We start from the raw sequence: 16452 nt of genomic DNA, 5'->3' as shown, positions 1-16452 counted from the left end.
CCGTTCCCATGTGGCATTCTTCACCCCACAACCATACTGTCTCTTCTCTCTTGCACCCTGGGCGGAGATGGTGCTCGTGGGTGCGGCCTTGAAAACAAGAACTTTTTAGGGGGCAAATGAGTGCCATGGCCAGGGAGCATTGGAGGGGTGTTGTTGTTTTTTAATGGGGGGGTCATGCTGGAGACATGACGCCTTGAATGTTTGTGCTAGAAACCAGAGATTTCTCTTTTCCTCCTCCTCCTCCGCCACTTTCCTGCGGGTCCCAAACTAGCAGAACCCTTTCCCTGGTGACGGTGGAGAATTTGGCATTCCCCACATTAAAAACAACACAAAACAAAAACGGGGACAACTGGGAGGCCCTGATCACTCTTTCTGCCTCCTCTCCGTCCCAAAGGTCAGCCAGTTCACTCACGTCTTCCTGCCCCAGATCCCTCCTGGACCGCCAATCTTTTGCACTTTGAATGCATACGGTTGGGTTAACCTTTCCCCCCTTTCGAAGTGTGTATGTGTGTATATATCCGTATCTGTTTCCCCATTCTTCGTCTCTTCCTCCTGGCCAAGGACCAACTGCAGGCCGCCCTCTTCGTCCTCCTCCTCCTCTTCCGCTTCCTGTGCCTTAAAACTCCCGGCTCGATTTGACTGCTAAGAACATTGAGCGCAGCTGCCGCCCGTGGTCCGGTGGAAGGCTGAGGACCGTGGAAGCGGCGCTGCCTCCATCCAGTGGTTTTGGAGGGAGGGGAGAGGCTGGGCTTCTGGGGCGCACGCACCCCTTCCAGGCCCCCTCCCCAATGTCTTCCTTGCTTTTGCCCCCTCTTGGCACAGTTCATACCTCAGGTGCACAGCGGGCTGCGTCAGATGCACTCTACAGGAGTGGGCGATGTGTGGGCCCTCCACATGTGAATGGGCTTCAGCTCCCATCAGCCCCAGCCAACATGGCCAATGACAGGGGTGGACGAGAGTTGCAGGCCAGACATCTCTGGAGATATTTCCCCATCCTGCTTTTAAGGGTGCCCCCTCAATTTTGCATGCCATGTTTCTGGTACAATCCCCGAACCGTGACGTTTGGGGCGGGGGCGACGAGAGTGCCCCCGCGTGCGTCTTTGCAGCCCGTGCCGTCTTCTGGCTGGTTCAAGCCACGGCCACAGCTTGGGCAGAGCCCAGCTGTGTGAACAGCATCAGGCTGGGAACAGGTTGGTGCTTCTGGACAAGGGGATCTTGAGACCTGCCCTCGGACGGGCCGCGCCTGCACTTCCCTCGGCAGCAGAGGTGAGTGGAGGAGCTGGAAGAGGCCACCAGCTGGAGCAAACTCAGCTGGTTTACTGGGTTCACCAGCTTTGCAGGCTGCACTTCAACAGGTCTGCTCAATACAGGTTTTTTACATTAAAAAATTGGTAAGGGAAAGGAACGCTCCTACCCCATCAGAGCTGCTGCCTGAGTGAGGCCGTGCCACAGGCCGCCCCTGCGTGGGGCTCCTCCACCCCTTTCATGTTGCCTCGGTAATTAGGAGAGGCTGTTTTCGAGGGAGGTTTTTCTTTTCTGCTCAAGGAGAAGGGCCAAGATCAGTTGCAAAAGCAGAGCAGAGACATGGCGGGGGCGGGGGCTTGTCTTGTTCCAGAACCTTTCTTCTTGCAAGTTCTGACCACGAGCTCCAGTTAACATGGGACTCTCCCTGTTACTTCATGGCCCCCAGCCCCATTCCCCCAAGTAGCAGGAAGTCCCCAAGCGGTGTCACGGGGGCAGCGTCCTTGGGAGGGAGAAGAGCACTGGAGACGTAGTGAGCTTGTAGCCCAGGCGTAGGGAACCGCAGACTCGGGGGCCAAATCTGGCCTCCCCGGGGTCTCAGTCCAGCCCCCTGGAGCTCCCGAGATGGCCACACCCCTTTCCCTGCCCCCCGTTCCCCCAATCACCAATTGCTTGCTGGTTTCCCGGCGTCTGTGCAGTTTGTCTCCCTTCTAAAGGTTGAGGTGCTTCCCCTAAGACCTGGTGACTGGCAGGAAGAGCTTCACGCTGAAATAGGGTGGCATCTTTGGTCCCGGTCCCATTGCCTTCAGCTCCGCCCACCGCTGGAATGCAGCCCCCAAGAGCATCTCAGAAACGGTTCTGCACCCGCGGCATAATGCCGGAGGCTGTGCAAACCGAACGGGATGAACCCACGGAACAGCCTTCGTAGCCTTCATAGGAAGGCCTTTATAGCAAGCCGGATTACCAGTCCATCTCTTCTAGTGTAGCGGCCTCGGCTGGCAGAGACTTGCTGGCGGAAGCCCCCACCCCGCCACCCCTGGCACCAGCCAGAGCCTTCTAGCTGGAGATTTTGGCAACTGAGCCCAGGACCGTCTGCATGCAAAGCCCTGCTCCACTCCCGGGCTTCCGGCACAGGTACAAAGCAAGTGGGCTGCATGACTTGCGAGGCAGCGTTGGAGCCCCCCGAGCAACCGCACACCCCTTGCAGCCCACCAGGCCGCTTCTTGCCCACCAGTTCCAGTGCACCAAACTGCCTGCCTCCTCCCGCCCCGCGGTTTAAGCTCACGCGCATCTCCGCCCCTGCCCAGCTCAGTCACCGCCATGAACTGATGAAGGCCAACCTGAGCCCGGACCACGATGGTCTCTCCCAGCAACGCACCCGTTCGGTAACAGCCACCTTCCCGGCCGCGTGCCCTCCAGATGTGTTGGACTACAGCACTGTTGGCTGGCGAATGCTGGGAGTTGTAGTCCCGACACACTGGGGAGCAGCAGGCTGGGGAAGGCGGGGTGACAGCACTGTGCAGCCCCAGGTACGGAAGACACACGAGCGCAGTCCTGCTCGGCATGCTGGCTTGAGGGTGTCCAGATGTGGGGTGGGCATGTTCTCCCACCTGCCCGAGTCCCATTGCTCCACAGCAAATTCCTCTGTTCTGCTGCCGGATCGAACCTTCTCTTAATCACAAGCACAAAACACGAATGGGAAGATATGGTGCAAAACCAGAAACCACCTTATCTGCCCTGAGGAGGCTGGTAAAAGGTTATGGCTGCAGCCCTCTCCCACCTCCCTGCAAGGAAGCCCCATTGAACACAATGGGGGTTACTTCTGAGTCAACATGTACGTAGGGATTGCACAGCAAAGCTAAGGGATGAACCGGGGGGGGGGGCCTGTGGGCCTCCAGATGTTGCTGAACCATAACTCCCATTGGCCCCAGCTACCACGGGCAATGGGCAGGGTTGACAGGAGTTGTAGCCCCCCAACAGCTGGAGGCCCCCACATCCCCCATTCCTGGGATAAACAGTAAGGCCCTCTTATCTACAAGCTGGGAGTGTATCAGCATTCCAAGCCTGGTGCCCTCTGGATGGGTTGGGACTACAACTCCCATGCTGGCTGGGGACAATGGGAATTGAGGTCCAGCACCCCGGAGGCACCAGGTTCGGGAAGGCGGGGATATGCGGTAGGCCCTTGTGAGGAATTTTCATTGCCGGCCTGCAGATCCACGCTGGCTTGCGTCGGACCAGCCCCTGCTTGGCCGTGCATGGCTGCTGTCTCTCTGCGCTGGCTCCTAGCCCACTCCCCTTGCAGGTGGCGATGGCAGTGCTGCCCCTTCGGCAGTCAGCCAGGAGCCCTGAAGGAGCTGAGCGAATCCAAGTCCCACGTGCGCTCCGGAGGCACCGAGGAGGGATCCTGCCCACAGGTGGGGCGGCACAGCGAGGCAGAGAGACGGTGCTGCGGGAAGTGCCTCAGCACGCGAAATCCAGGGGCCGGCGCCCCTTTGGCGTCTTCGCAAACCTGTCGGCTCCTCGGTTGCATTGGCACGGATCCAGAGCTTGAGCAATAAATATTTCGGACCCGTGGAGTGGAGATGCGCTCAGAGGTCAGAGCCACGACATCGGTCGTTCCGAAGGGGATCTTCCGGCTCCATGGGTCCAGCACAGGGGAGGGCCAGCACGCCTCTCAGCCCAGGTGTTTTTCTTCCTGTGTTTTTAATCCCCCCTGCCCTTGGAGACATATATCTGTGAATTTTCCCTCACTCCCCACCTTCCTTTTTTATTTGGGTTTTTTCTCTCTCTCTCATTCTTTTAAAAAATATTATGTACTATATTTTTAGTCTTAAACACGATATATTATATATATTTAATTTTTTATATATATAAAGCTAAATGTAAAAAAGAGAATCCCGTGTTTTCATTTTTGTGCAGATGAGGGTGCGGAGGAGTGGGGCGGCTGGGGGATCACAGTGCTGGGCAAGGAGGAGGAATGGCTGGAAGCCGCCCACTCCGCCCACCGTTTCCAGCCAGTGGCCCCTGTGGAGAACTGGGGAATGGATCCTCCGGTCCAGCTGAGCCCGCTGCAGAGCTGCAGGGTTGGTCTGGCTCCCAGCATCAGCCGCTGATCTTGCACCAGCGGTGTCCCCGCCTGGTGCGTGTGCTGCCCAGTCCCGGGTGGGGAGCTGGTGGAGGGTCTCGGGTGCTCTCGGCAGGTGGCCGTGTCAGCGTGTAGCCAGGATTTAGTCATATGCTCACACGCTCCTCCACCTCCCCCTCTCCCCACAGGGCCGGGAGGAGGAATAAACTGTGATTCAGTTTCACTTTCCAATTCTTGGCTTGCTGTTACATGTGGACCAGGAATCGTGGTTGAACACGAATACAATAATTGGTTAAACCAAGCCACAAAATAAGCCAGGGTTTGTCGCTGGCTTGTTTAACAATTGACCAGAGCAGCAGTGAACAACCTGTGGTCCTCCAGACGTTTTGTTCTATAACTCCCATGATCCCCCACTGTTGGCTTTGCTGGATGGGGCCAATGGGATTTGTGGCCCTCCAGATGTTTTGGCGTACAAACGGCCAGCTGTGGGCTAGAGTTTATTTTAAACCATGGTTCTGTTTTCCTGCATAAGCCAGGAATTGGGGGGCGAGGAGAGAGAAACCCAGTCACCTGCTCCTGAACTGGAGATAAGCTCCAAACCAGCCTTCCCTAGCCTGGGGATGATGGGATGCATAGTCCAACACATCTGGGAGGTGGCAAGCTATAGGAGGCTGGTCTAGACTCTGCTCTCTTGACTGTGCCCAGAATCAACCCCTGATCTCCTCTGGGGCCTCCACAGCCTCTCTGAATGTTTGAAGCCAACATGGATTTGTCAAGAACAAATCCTGCCAGATGAATCTAATCTCATTTCTGGATCAGGTAACCTCCCTTGTGGACCGTGGGAATGCTGTGGACATCATATACCTCGACTTCAGCAAAGCTTTCGACAAAGTTCGCCATGAAATCCTGATGAGCAAACTAGCTCAAGTGGGCTAGATGAAACAACGATCATGTGGATCCACAGCTGGCTACAGAATCGGACTCAAAGAGTGCTTATCAATGGGACCTTCTCAAGCTGGGGAGAGGGAAGGAGCGGGGTCCCACAGGGCTCAGTCCTGGGCCCAGTGCTCTTCCACATTGTAATTAATGACTTGGAGGAGGCGGCGCAGGGAATGCTGATCAAACTTGCAGATGACACAAAATTAGGCGGGATAGCTAATACTTTGGAAGACAGAAACAAAATTCAAATCGATCTGGATACACTGGAGCACTGGGCAGAAAACAACAGAATGACATTTAATAGGGATAAATGTCCAGTTCTGCACCTAGGAAAAAGAAACCAAATGCAGAGTTGCAAGATGGGGGATCCGTGGCTCAACAACACGACACGCAAAAAGGATCTTGGAATTGTTGTCGATCACAAGCTGAATATGAGCCAACAATGTGATGCAGCTGCAAAAAAAGCCAATACTATTTTGGGCTGCATTAATAGAAGCATAGCTTCCAAATCCCGGGAAGTACCAGTTCCCCTCTAGTCACCCTCACCTGGAGTACTGTGTCCAGTTCTGGGCACTGCACTTTAAGAAGCATGCAGACAAGCTGGAGAGGGTCCAGAGGAGGGCAACCAAGATGATCAGGGGACTGGAAACAGCCCCATGAGGAGAGACTGAAAGAACTGGGCATGTTTAGGCTTGAGAAGAGAAGACTGAGGGGAGACAGGATAGCGCTCTTCAAGTCCTTGAAAGGTTGTCCCAGAGAGGAAGGCCAGGATCTCTTCTCGATCATCCCAGAGTGCAGGACATGGAATCATGGGCTCAAGTTGCAGGAAGCCAGATTCCGGCTGGACATCAGGAAAATCTTCCTGGCTATTGGAGCAATACGACAATGGAACCCATTCCCTAGGGAGGTGGTGGGCTCTCCCAGACTGGAGGCCTTCAGGACGAGGCTGGACTGCCATCTGTCGGGGATGCTCTGACTTGGATTCCTGCATTGAGCAGGGGTTGGACTCGATGGCCTTGTAGGCCCCTCCCAACCCCACTATTTTATGATTCTGTGAACACAAACTCTTAACTGAGACACGCAGCAATTGCAGCCGCCAGCCAACACAACCGGGGCGTATCAGGCGAATCCTCTGCCCCGCGTGGGCCAGCACGCCGCCCTCGCTCCACTGACCTAGTTCGTGAGGGCTCTTCACGCTCTGCTGATGCCCACGGAGAAAGCAAGACCCACACAAACACCCCAGCGCTTTTGTGGCCTGCTGGGCTCTGAGGCGCCTGTGCTCAGGCAAGCTGCCACCGCTTAATGATTTGGTCTCGTTCCAAATGTAGCACATTACGCTGTGGGTTTGCATGCCTGGCTTATTATGCACGAGCCAAGTAATTTGCTTGCCGCTCCCGGGACCCTTCAGGAAAACAAAAAAGGGGTTTTGTCAGTCTTTAATGGCCTTTGTGGACAGGTGGGAGCGGTGGAGAGAGAGAGGCAGAAAGGTGAATGGAGAGATGGGAAGGATGCAGAGGAGGAGGAGGAGGAGGAAGATGACTGGATGCTTATGATGGTGGTGGTGATGAGGACGGAGCCTCGTGTGGCGCAGAGAGATGAAGGGACGAACTGAGAGAAGCCCTTTAATGCCGTGAAGGAGGACGAGGGGGAAAGAGGTCTATGGGCAAAGGATGGATAGAGGAGGGAGGACATTCCGTAGAAACAGAGTGCAGAGAAAAAGCTTTTTGGGGAGCCACAAGGTGATTGATGGCCAGCGGCAGGTGGGATGGATGGAAGGCAGCCGACAGAATACTGGGTTAATATCAGGACTGTGAAGATAAATGGGCCGCGCCACTTTTCTTATTATTACAACAAAGAAGGGGAGGAACTCAGCGCAAAGATGGAGAGCATTACGACAACGTGGAGCGCAGGGGGGATTTTTCCCGGCGGGAGCCACCAAGGCGGAACGCTTCGAACAGGCCCGGCAGAGTATTCGTTTTGCCTGCTTGCGAGGCCTGTGGAACTTTTTAGGTCCCCCTTAAAGTTTTTGGACGGAGTCAGAGGGACTCCAAAATGGGGACAGTCAGCGGTGTGCGTGTGGGGATGGTACGGCCAGAGGCCTGGCAGCAATGGCGGGCTGCCCGAAGAGGTGTCAAGGCGGCCGGGATCATGTCCTTTGGGATGACTGACACAGCCCTCCCCAACCTGGTGCCCTCCAGATGTGTCAGACTGTAACTCCCATCATTCCCAGCCAGCAATGATGGGAGTTGTAGTCCAACACATCTGGATAGCACCAGGTTGGGAAGACTGGCTTAAAAAGCTGCACCCAATTCACCGTTTAATCCTTGTATGGCTCAGGAGTGGCAGGTGCTAAAACCAAAGCAAGCCCTTTCCTCCTTCAGAACAATTATTTTATTTGCTCGGATTTAATCCATGAATAGATCCATCAATTAGCACGCATCCCTTTCACTGGGCGATGCCAGCAGTCCTACTAAAGAGAGTAGGAGACAGTGGCGGGGGAAGACGTCTGTTCCCACCCCAGGGTGCTGCAAAGTCCCGACAGCTTGGCCGCTTTCACCATCGGCCGGCCTTGCAAGGGTGGCGCTGATGGAACCAAGCAGCTTCTCTGCCTCAACACCCTCCTTAAGTCCAATGCAGTTGGCCAACTCTCCGGCCTGGAGCACCCTTTGTAGTGCTGACCGCCCCTGCAGACAAAGAGCTGCCTTCCATAGGAAAAGAATCTCCGTTTTCCACACCAGGTGGCTTACATATTCTGGGAGATATATTCTAATTTATGCCAGGATGAAACGGAAAGGGGAAAAAGCTTCCTCGCGGCTGTTCGGGAATCGCTCGCTGTGTTACGGCTCTCCTGCTTGCTTTGGTTCTCTGATGTTCCCCTGCAGACTTTGACAAGGCTACAGCCATTAAAAAAGGAAGGCGGGGGGGGGTGTGTGTTCGCTTTTGATCCCCACCTTCTTAAAAAAAGCTTCAATTTCAATGCATTTTTGTCCTGCCTTGATTCGACAGGCAGCCTGGGGAGAGCACAGGAGGAGAAAAGGAAAGAGCTGTGAGGTCTGGTTAAGAGGTGACAATGCTGGGAAGCCCCCCCGCCCCCCCTCCAGCTCCAGAGATACAGGCAATCTTTTCAGCAGGCTCAGACGGATGTGGTGGGTCGAGCTCAAGCGAGAGTCCTGTGTCCAGCTCTGCCGAAGGCTTCTTTGGCAATGGGGAGTTAGAACCCCTTCATCTGCAGCAATTTCCAGCACCCCTGAGTTCTCTCAGAAACCCAGCTAGTGCTTCCGGATGGATCAGCCCACAGCCAGAGCTAGCCTGCAGTCAGACAAAGCCTCTAGGGTTCTCTCCTCTTGGTCCGATTGGGCTAGCGCAGGGGCTGGCAAGGTGTGCACCTCCGAATGTGGGAGGCGGATGGCGGCGTCACCATCCGTCTATTTGTGTGCCACTTTCCCAAGGTAAAACTCTGCTCAAAGCGGCTTACGGCAACATCAGAAAATTTGTATTATTACATAATAAAATGCAGCAACGTTTTCAGAAAAGGTTCACTAACAATTGCAAATTACAACCAAATATAAATAGTCATATAAATAGGCTAAACATCTCACATTAATAAATATCCAGTAAAATTATACAGTAAGAGAGCCAGTTGGTGTAGCAGTGAGAGTGTTGGACTGGGACTTGGGAGACGCTGGTTCTAGTCCCCCCTCGGCCCTGAAGCTCACAGGGTGACTTCGGGCCAGTTGCCGACTCTCCGCCTTATTTATTTATTTATTTATTTATTAAATTTATTAATCGCCCATCTGGCTGGTCACCCAGCCACTCTGGGCGATGTACAGAATATATAATAAAACACTTTAAAACAATAACATTTTACAATAAAAACATTTTCTACAATACCCTAACCCACCCCAAATGCCTGCCTGAACAACCACGTTTTTAATGCACGGCGGAAGCTCATTAAAGAGGGGGCATGGCGGAGCCCCCTAGGGAGGGAGTTCCACAGAGTGGGGGCCACCACAGAAAAGGCCCTCTCCCTCGTCCCCACCAGTCTAGCTGTCCTGGCTGATGGGACAGAGAGGAGGCCATCCGAGAGAAGGCCATCCTTACCTGCCTCACGGGGTTGTTGTGAGGATAAAATGGAGAGGAGGAGGAAGACCATGTGAGCTGCCTTGGATTCCTTGCAGGATGAAAAAAGTGGGATATAAACGTTACAATTAATCAATTGATTAAATAATCCACTAAGATTAAACTACTATATTGGGGTCCATCAAAAGAAAAATGCAAAGAATAATCTAAATAGCTGCAAGCACAATGCGTAATGCAATAATGCTGCAAATCCCCCCAGCCCTAGCCAGCACAGTCAATGGTGAAGGAGGATGGGATCTGCAGGCCAACAACATCTGGAGGGCCAGAAGTTGCCCATCCGTGGTCTAGAGGAGCAGCGTGGCTACTCATGCCATGTCCTAGCTGGCTGCATGAGCTGTTGCTTTGACCCTTCTCTGTTGGCTCCAGCACCCTGACCCCAGGGACAGACTGTCCCTACACCAGTAAGAAAGGTAGGTCTGCTTCTACCTGGGCTTGCCTGTCCTGAATGACACCAGTTCAAACTTGGATTGGCCAATAACTCAGTCCAGCTGCTTTTTCCTGCTCCAGTCCAGTAAGAGAATGCTGCTTAAAGCCCACCCTCCAGAGGAGAGGACCAATCCAAAGCCAGGGGGAGGGCCTTTCCATCTCAGGGGCCACCACCCTTTTCCCAGAAGGCCCCTCTCTTTTCCCAGAAGGCCTGTGTCCAGTGAGAAGCACTCCTGCCCCTGAACTCCTGCCATGGTCTTGCATCAAGGGAGCGCAAGTTTGGAATGCAGAGGGCCCAGTTCTGCAGGTAGGCAAAGGCTGTGCCCTGCTATATGTCTCCAGCACGTGGCACAGTAAGGTAGACTGCCTCAAAATATGGAGGTTAGATTTAGCCATCCTGGCAAATTGCTGCCAATAGAGCTACCCAGCAGTCCCAGGAGATCAGAACCAGGGCAACAGAATGCGTACAGGAGGCTTGCTTGGCTCGTGTGTGCGCATGAGCGTGTGGGGGAACAACAGCAAGTTCCACACACACCAGACCAGTGCACGCACATGCCTAGAATCCTTGTTCAAGAAACACAATTAAATTTGGTGATGCATTCCAGCTCAATGGGATGATCCTAAAATGAACTGTCTATAAAGCGTTTCGTTTATTTCATATATTGCAAAATGGTTGTCGTTACTGTGATTGAACTCCCAGGGGGCTGTGGTGGCAAAGGCCGAAGCGGAGAAGGGGAAAGATGGAATATGGTGAGAATTATGCCTTTCCTACATAATTCTGAATCTCCTTCACACTTCGTACCATTGCTGCTGCCTTTTGCAGAGGAAAGAAAACCTGCCGTCTTACATTTTATGGCGCAGCGATCTGGGCCATAAAGATCAGCACTTCAGCCCCGCATCCCTTTTCTGTGCAGAGCGGAGGCGACTGAGCAAACAACACAGATGAAGCCTCGCCTTGCACCATTTCTCCCCTCACCATCTGACGAGGACATTTTATTTTATTATTATTATTATTATTATTATTATTATTTTAATCCCTGGTGTAATTATGCATTTCAGGGATATGGGAGAGGAGAATGGCTGTAATTACCTCAAAAGGGCTACTTATCTCGGATCTTAAAAACAAAAATGGACCGGGGTGGGTGGGGGGAGCCTGAAGTTGAAGAATTTGCTCAGGGGGGCTTGTGCTTTTGAAAAAAAGAGAAAGGGGGAAAAAATCATGTGACTGGAAGGAAGTGGGCGAATCCAATGGCATTTCCATAAATATGCATCGCCCATCTTTCTGGATGCAATGTGGTGGAACTGTTGCCAGGGTGGAAGAATCCTTCCCCTTCACCTGTGCAGAGTTCATTCCTTTGCATTTTGACCTAAAATCAATAGAATTGGGCTAGACTGACAATGTGGTATAGTCCTTTCTGGGCTTTAGCAACATTACAGGGTACAGGCCTTCATGGACTATATCCCTTCAGGTAGCAACTGCTTGTGTTTAGGAAAAGGGGTGTCCCATTCTGGAATGCTCCCCCATGCCAACAAAAAATCCCCCTCTACAGGGAGAAAATTAACGCGTCAGCAGGAAGGTTTCTTGGCACACTCTGTCCTTGGCGACGCATTTTCCAGGGACAAGGAAGTCTCCACCTGCAGGAGCTGGTCTCTTTGCCTTCTGGAGGTCCACCTTGCCCAGGTCCCGGGAGGCCTCTGATATACGGGGCTCGTTCTTTCTCCATTATCGTTTTGCATCTTTCTCTCTTGAGCTTCATTGGCCGAGTGTAGATTTCACTGATCAGAGCAGCGACGACAACAAACAGCGTTCAGAAAGGATCTGTTTTCTGCACAAACCTCACAGGCACCACAGCAGCGTTGTCTGGATACTCATTTGATTAAATCAACTGTCCAAGTGGCAGCCCAGCCTCCCCCAATCTGATGTCCTCAAGATTTATTTATTTATTATTTCATTTCTATCCCACCTTTCTTCCATCGTGGAACTCCGGGTGGCCACACATGGTTCCCAGGGGGTCTCCCCTCCAAGCACGGACCAGACCCTTAGCTTCAGCACGGGGGCTGCTTCACGTGCCTTCGGATGGTGCCCTGGGACCACAGGAGATGTCACAGGAACATGGGACCTGCCTCATGCTGAGTCAGCTGGACCCTGGGTCCGTCTAGCCCAGTACTGTCGACACCGACCGGCAGCAGTGGCTCTCCAGGGTTTCAGGCAGGGTTTCTTCCTGGAGATGCTGCCAGGAATTGAACCTGCGATCCCTGGCGTGCCATGCGGGGACTCTACCACTGAGTCACAATCCCTCCCTTGAGGGTCATTGGCTACCCTTAAGATCAGACGAAAGCTTGGCAATTTTACGGATGGACTAATACGTCAGCTTTGCTTTCTCCCACATTCAGATACTTTAATCACACGTTCTTTCCACCCCGTTTATGAAGAAATTTGCAAATTTCGTTAAGCTCTTATAAAAAAATGAACCAAATTACATTCTTGCTCATCTTCACAAGCCACATTCAATTGGTACAGCTATTCTCAGCACACAGGGGACCATGTTGTAGCTGCCCGGTGTATAGCTCTTAAAGATGAGGAGCCTGTTAGAAAAAAAAGAGGCGGACACCCTAAATCACCACCACAAACATGGTAGAAGATGCGGGGAGGTAAACCCAGACTTCCGAGCACTCAAAGCCCTGGGCCTGGAAGGGTGAATCTATCGGTTTCGCTTTCTCCCACATTCTTTCTCAAACCCAGACTTCCAAGCACTCAAAGCCCTGGGCCTGGAAGGGTGAATCTATCGGTTTCGCTTTCTCCCACGTTCAATTTTTTTTAATCTCAAATTTGTTCCATCCCATTTTTGAAAAAAAAAAATGTTGAGTTTTGGTAAGCAAGAACCAAGCGAAATAACACCTATCCCCACTCCATTTTGTGCTCCGCTTTCCTATTCATTTTTGTGAACCTCCCAGAGAGCTTCTGCTATTGGGTGGTATAGAAACGAAATGAAATAAATAATATGTATGCCCAAAGTCACTTACGAAAGTATGAGAAATAAGTGTAAGGCAATAAAGAGTAAAGCGGTTTAAGACCACATCACAGGCACCATCCCAAATCTACAAACTGCTCAATGACGAGAACAGTGGCATCAGAAAAACTTAAAATGGCAAATCACTGAACAGAAAAGCCCCTCTGAACACTGGAAGAATGGGTGCGTGATGGACCTCACCGGGGGTGGTTGGGGGAATTGTAAGGCTTTGGCACCACCACAGAAAAGGCCCTTTCTCTCACACCCGTCTGTCAAAGCTCTAAAGGTGGTGGGACAGAGAGTTGATCTGGAGTTGATCTTAGGCCTGGCAGGATAGTCCAGGGGAAAAAGACCCTGTTCTGCTACAGAGTGGATTTCTGGTCAATAATTCCAAAGGCTCAGGAGCTCCAGCTGGCTTATTCTTCCAGATGGACATGGCGCCCCAGAAATCAAGAATCCCTCTTGATGCTGCATGCCCTCCAGGCCCCAGCTTCCAACTTTCCCTCCTTTTGGTGACATTTTGCTTGGCACTGGCATGAATTGTTGCCTCAATATTGCCATGCCCGCAGGGGCGTAAAAAATGATCTGAAACAGCAAAAATGTCAGCCATCAGGAAGACTGACGGACGGTCCCCACACAGGTCTCAGAGGGTGAGCTGAGTGCATTCCTCACAGCAGAGCTAAGAGCCGGGCCGCTTTCGCCCGTCATGCTGGCCTCTCTCTCTGCTCCGTGTGAGCCAAGGGAACTATTACTGGTCAACCCTGCTGAGTGTGTGCAAGAATGAATGGTCTGCAACTCATAGATCTAAACAGTTCATATAGAAAGGCACAAAACACAGTTCATATATAAAACACCAAACCGTTAAGGTCTCATCCTTAAGTGCAGTCAGCTAGTGGGGGTTGTTGTTGTTGTTGTTCAGTCGTTCTTTTAATTTCATGGCTACAGTCACTGTCTGCGGTGATCTTGGAGCCCAAGAAAGTAAAATCTGTCACTGCTTCCATTTCTTCCCCTTCTGTATGCCAGGAAGTGATGCCATGATCTTCGTTTTTTTAATGTTGAGTTTCAAACCAGCTTTTGCACTCTCCTCTTTCACCCTCAACAAGAGGCTCTTGAGATCCTCTTCACTTTCTGCCATTAGGGTGGTATCGTCTGCATATCGGAGGTTGTTGATAATTCTCCCAGCAATCTTAATTCCGACCTATGATTCATCCAACCCGGCTTTTCTCATGATGTACTCTGCATATAAGTTAAATAAGCAGGGCGACAATATGCAGCCTTGTCATACTCCTTTCCCAATTTTGAACCAATCGGTTGTTCCATGTCCGGTTCCTACTGTTGCTTCTTGGCCCTCGTACAGGTTTCTCAGGAGACAGGTAAGGTGGTCTGGTACTCCCATCACTTTAAGAATTTGCCACAGTTTGTTGTGATCCACACAATCAAAGGCTTTAGCATAGCCAATGAAGCAGAAATAGACGTTTTTCTGGAATTCTCTTGCTTTCTCCATGATACAGTGAATGTTGGCGATTTGATCTCTAGTTCCTCTGCCTCTTCGAAACCCAGCTTGTACTTCCGGTAGTTCTCGGTTCGCATACTGCTGAAGCCTAGCTTGTAGGATTTTGAGCATCACCTTGCTGGCATGTGAAATGAGTGCAATTGTGCGGTAGTTTGAACACTCTTTGGCATTGCCCTTCTTTGGAATTGGAATGTAAACTGACCTTTTCCAGTCTTGTGGCCATTGTTGAGTGTTCCAAATTTGTTGGCATATTGAATGCAGCACTTTAACAGCATCATCATTTAGGATTTTAAACAGCTCAGCTGGAATACTGTCATCTCCACTAGCTTTGTTGTTAGTAATGCTTCCTAAGGCCCACTTGACTTCACTTTCTAGGATGTCCGGCTCAAGTTCAGTGACCGCACTATCATGGCTATCAGGGACATTCAGATCTTTCCTGTATAGTTCTTCTGTGTATTCTTTCCACCTCTTCTTAATCTCATCTGCTTCTGTTAGGTCCCTGCCTTCTTTGTCCTTTATCATGCCCGTCTTTGCACAAAACGTTCCCTTGAGATCTCCGATTTTCTTGAAGAGATCTCTAGTCTTTCCCATTCTGTTGTTTTCCTCGATTTCTTTGCATTGTTCATTTAAGAAGGCCTTCTTGTCTCTCCTTGCTATTCTCTGGAACTCTGCATTCAGTTGGATATATCTTCCCCTTTCTCCCTTGCTTTTCGCTTCCCTTCTTTCCTCAGCTACTTGTAAAGCCTCATCAGACAGCCACTTTGCTTTCTTGCATTTCTTTTTCTTTGGGATGGATTGAGTTGCTGCCTCCTGAACAAAGTTACGGACCTCCGTCCATAGTTCCTCAGGCACTCTGTCTATCAGGTCTAATCCCTGAAATCTATTCCTCACCTCCACTGTGTATTCATAAGGGATATGATTTAGGTCATACCTGAATGGTTTAGTGGTTTTCCCTACATTCTTCACTTTAAGCCGAAATTTTGCAAGAAGCAGCTCATGATCTGAGCCACAGTCAGCTCCAGGTCTTGTTTTTACTGACTGTATGGAGCTTCTCCATCTTTGGCTGCAAAGGACATAATCAATCTGATTTCGATATTGACCATCTGGTGATGTCCATGTGTAGAGTCGCCTCTTGTGCTGTTGGAAAAGCGTGTTTGCTATGATCAGCGTGTTCTCTTGGCAAAACTCTATTAGCCTTTGCCCTGCTTCATTTTGTACACCAAGGCCATGCTTGCCTGTTATCCCGGTGATTTCTTGACTTCCTACTTTAGCATTCCAATCCCCTATGATGAAGAGGACATCTTTTTTTGGTGTTAGTTCTAGAAGGTGTTGTAGGTCTTCATAGAACCGATCAACCTCAGCTTCTTCGGCCTCAGTGGTTGGGGCATAGACTTGAATTACTGTGATGTTGAATGGTTTGCCTTGGATTCGTACTGAGATCATTCTATCATTTTTAAGATTGTACCCCAGTACTGCTTTTCCCACCCTTTGGTTGACTATGAGTGCTACTCCATTTCTTCTAAGGGATTCTTGCCCACAGTAGTAGATATGATGGTCACCTGAATTAAATTCGCCCATGCCTGTCCATTTTAGTTCGCTGATTCCCAAGATGTCGATGTTCAATCTTGCCATCTCATGTTTGACCACCTCCAGCTTACCTTGATTCATTGATCTGACATTCCAGGTTCCTAAACAATATTGTTCTTTACAGCATCGGATTTTCTTTTCACCACCAGACACATCCACAGCTGAGTGTCCTTTCGGCTTTGGCCCAGCCGCTTCACTCTTTCTGGCGCTACTTGGAAATTCCCTCTGCTCTTCCCCAGTAGTATATTGGACACCTTCCGACCTGAGGGGCTCATCTTCTGGCGTCATCTCTTTTAGCCTTGTGTTACGTTCCATTAGTGGGGGTAGATGGGTCTGTTTAATTCCAGCTCATTCCATTTTGGTATTTAGTTCCATCGCATTTCAGCAGCATGGCACAAATTCTTAAAAAAAAAAAAAATTGCACAAAATTCTCTCCCCATCCCCCCAAAAGGAATTAGTCACTTTAAAGACTTTTAATTTTATTTATTGAGTTCAACAGGACTTACTCT

Source organism: Heloderma suspectum, chromosome 17 (assembly GCF_057233095.1).
Source record: "Heloderma suspectum isolate Gila_16-S chromosome 17, 16-S_ref, whole genome shotgun sequence".
Lineage (NCBI taxonomy): Eukaryota > Metazoa > Chordata > Lepidosauria > Squamata > Helodermatidae > Heloderma > Heloderma suspectum.
The sequence above is the reverse complement of the archived record's forward strand: the minus strand, read 5'-3'. Positions refer to the sequence as shown.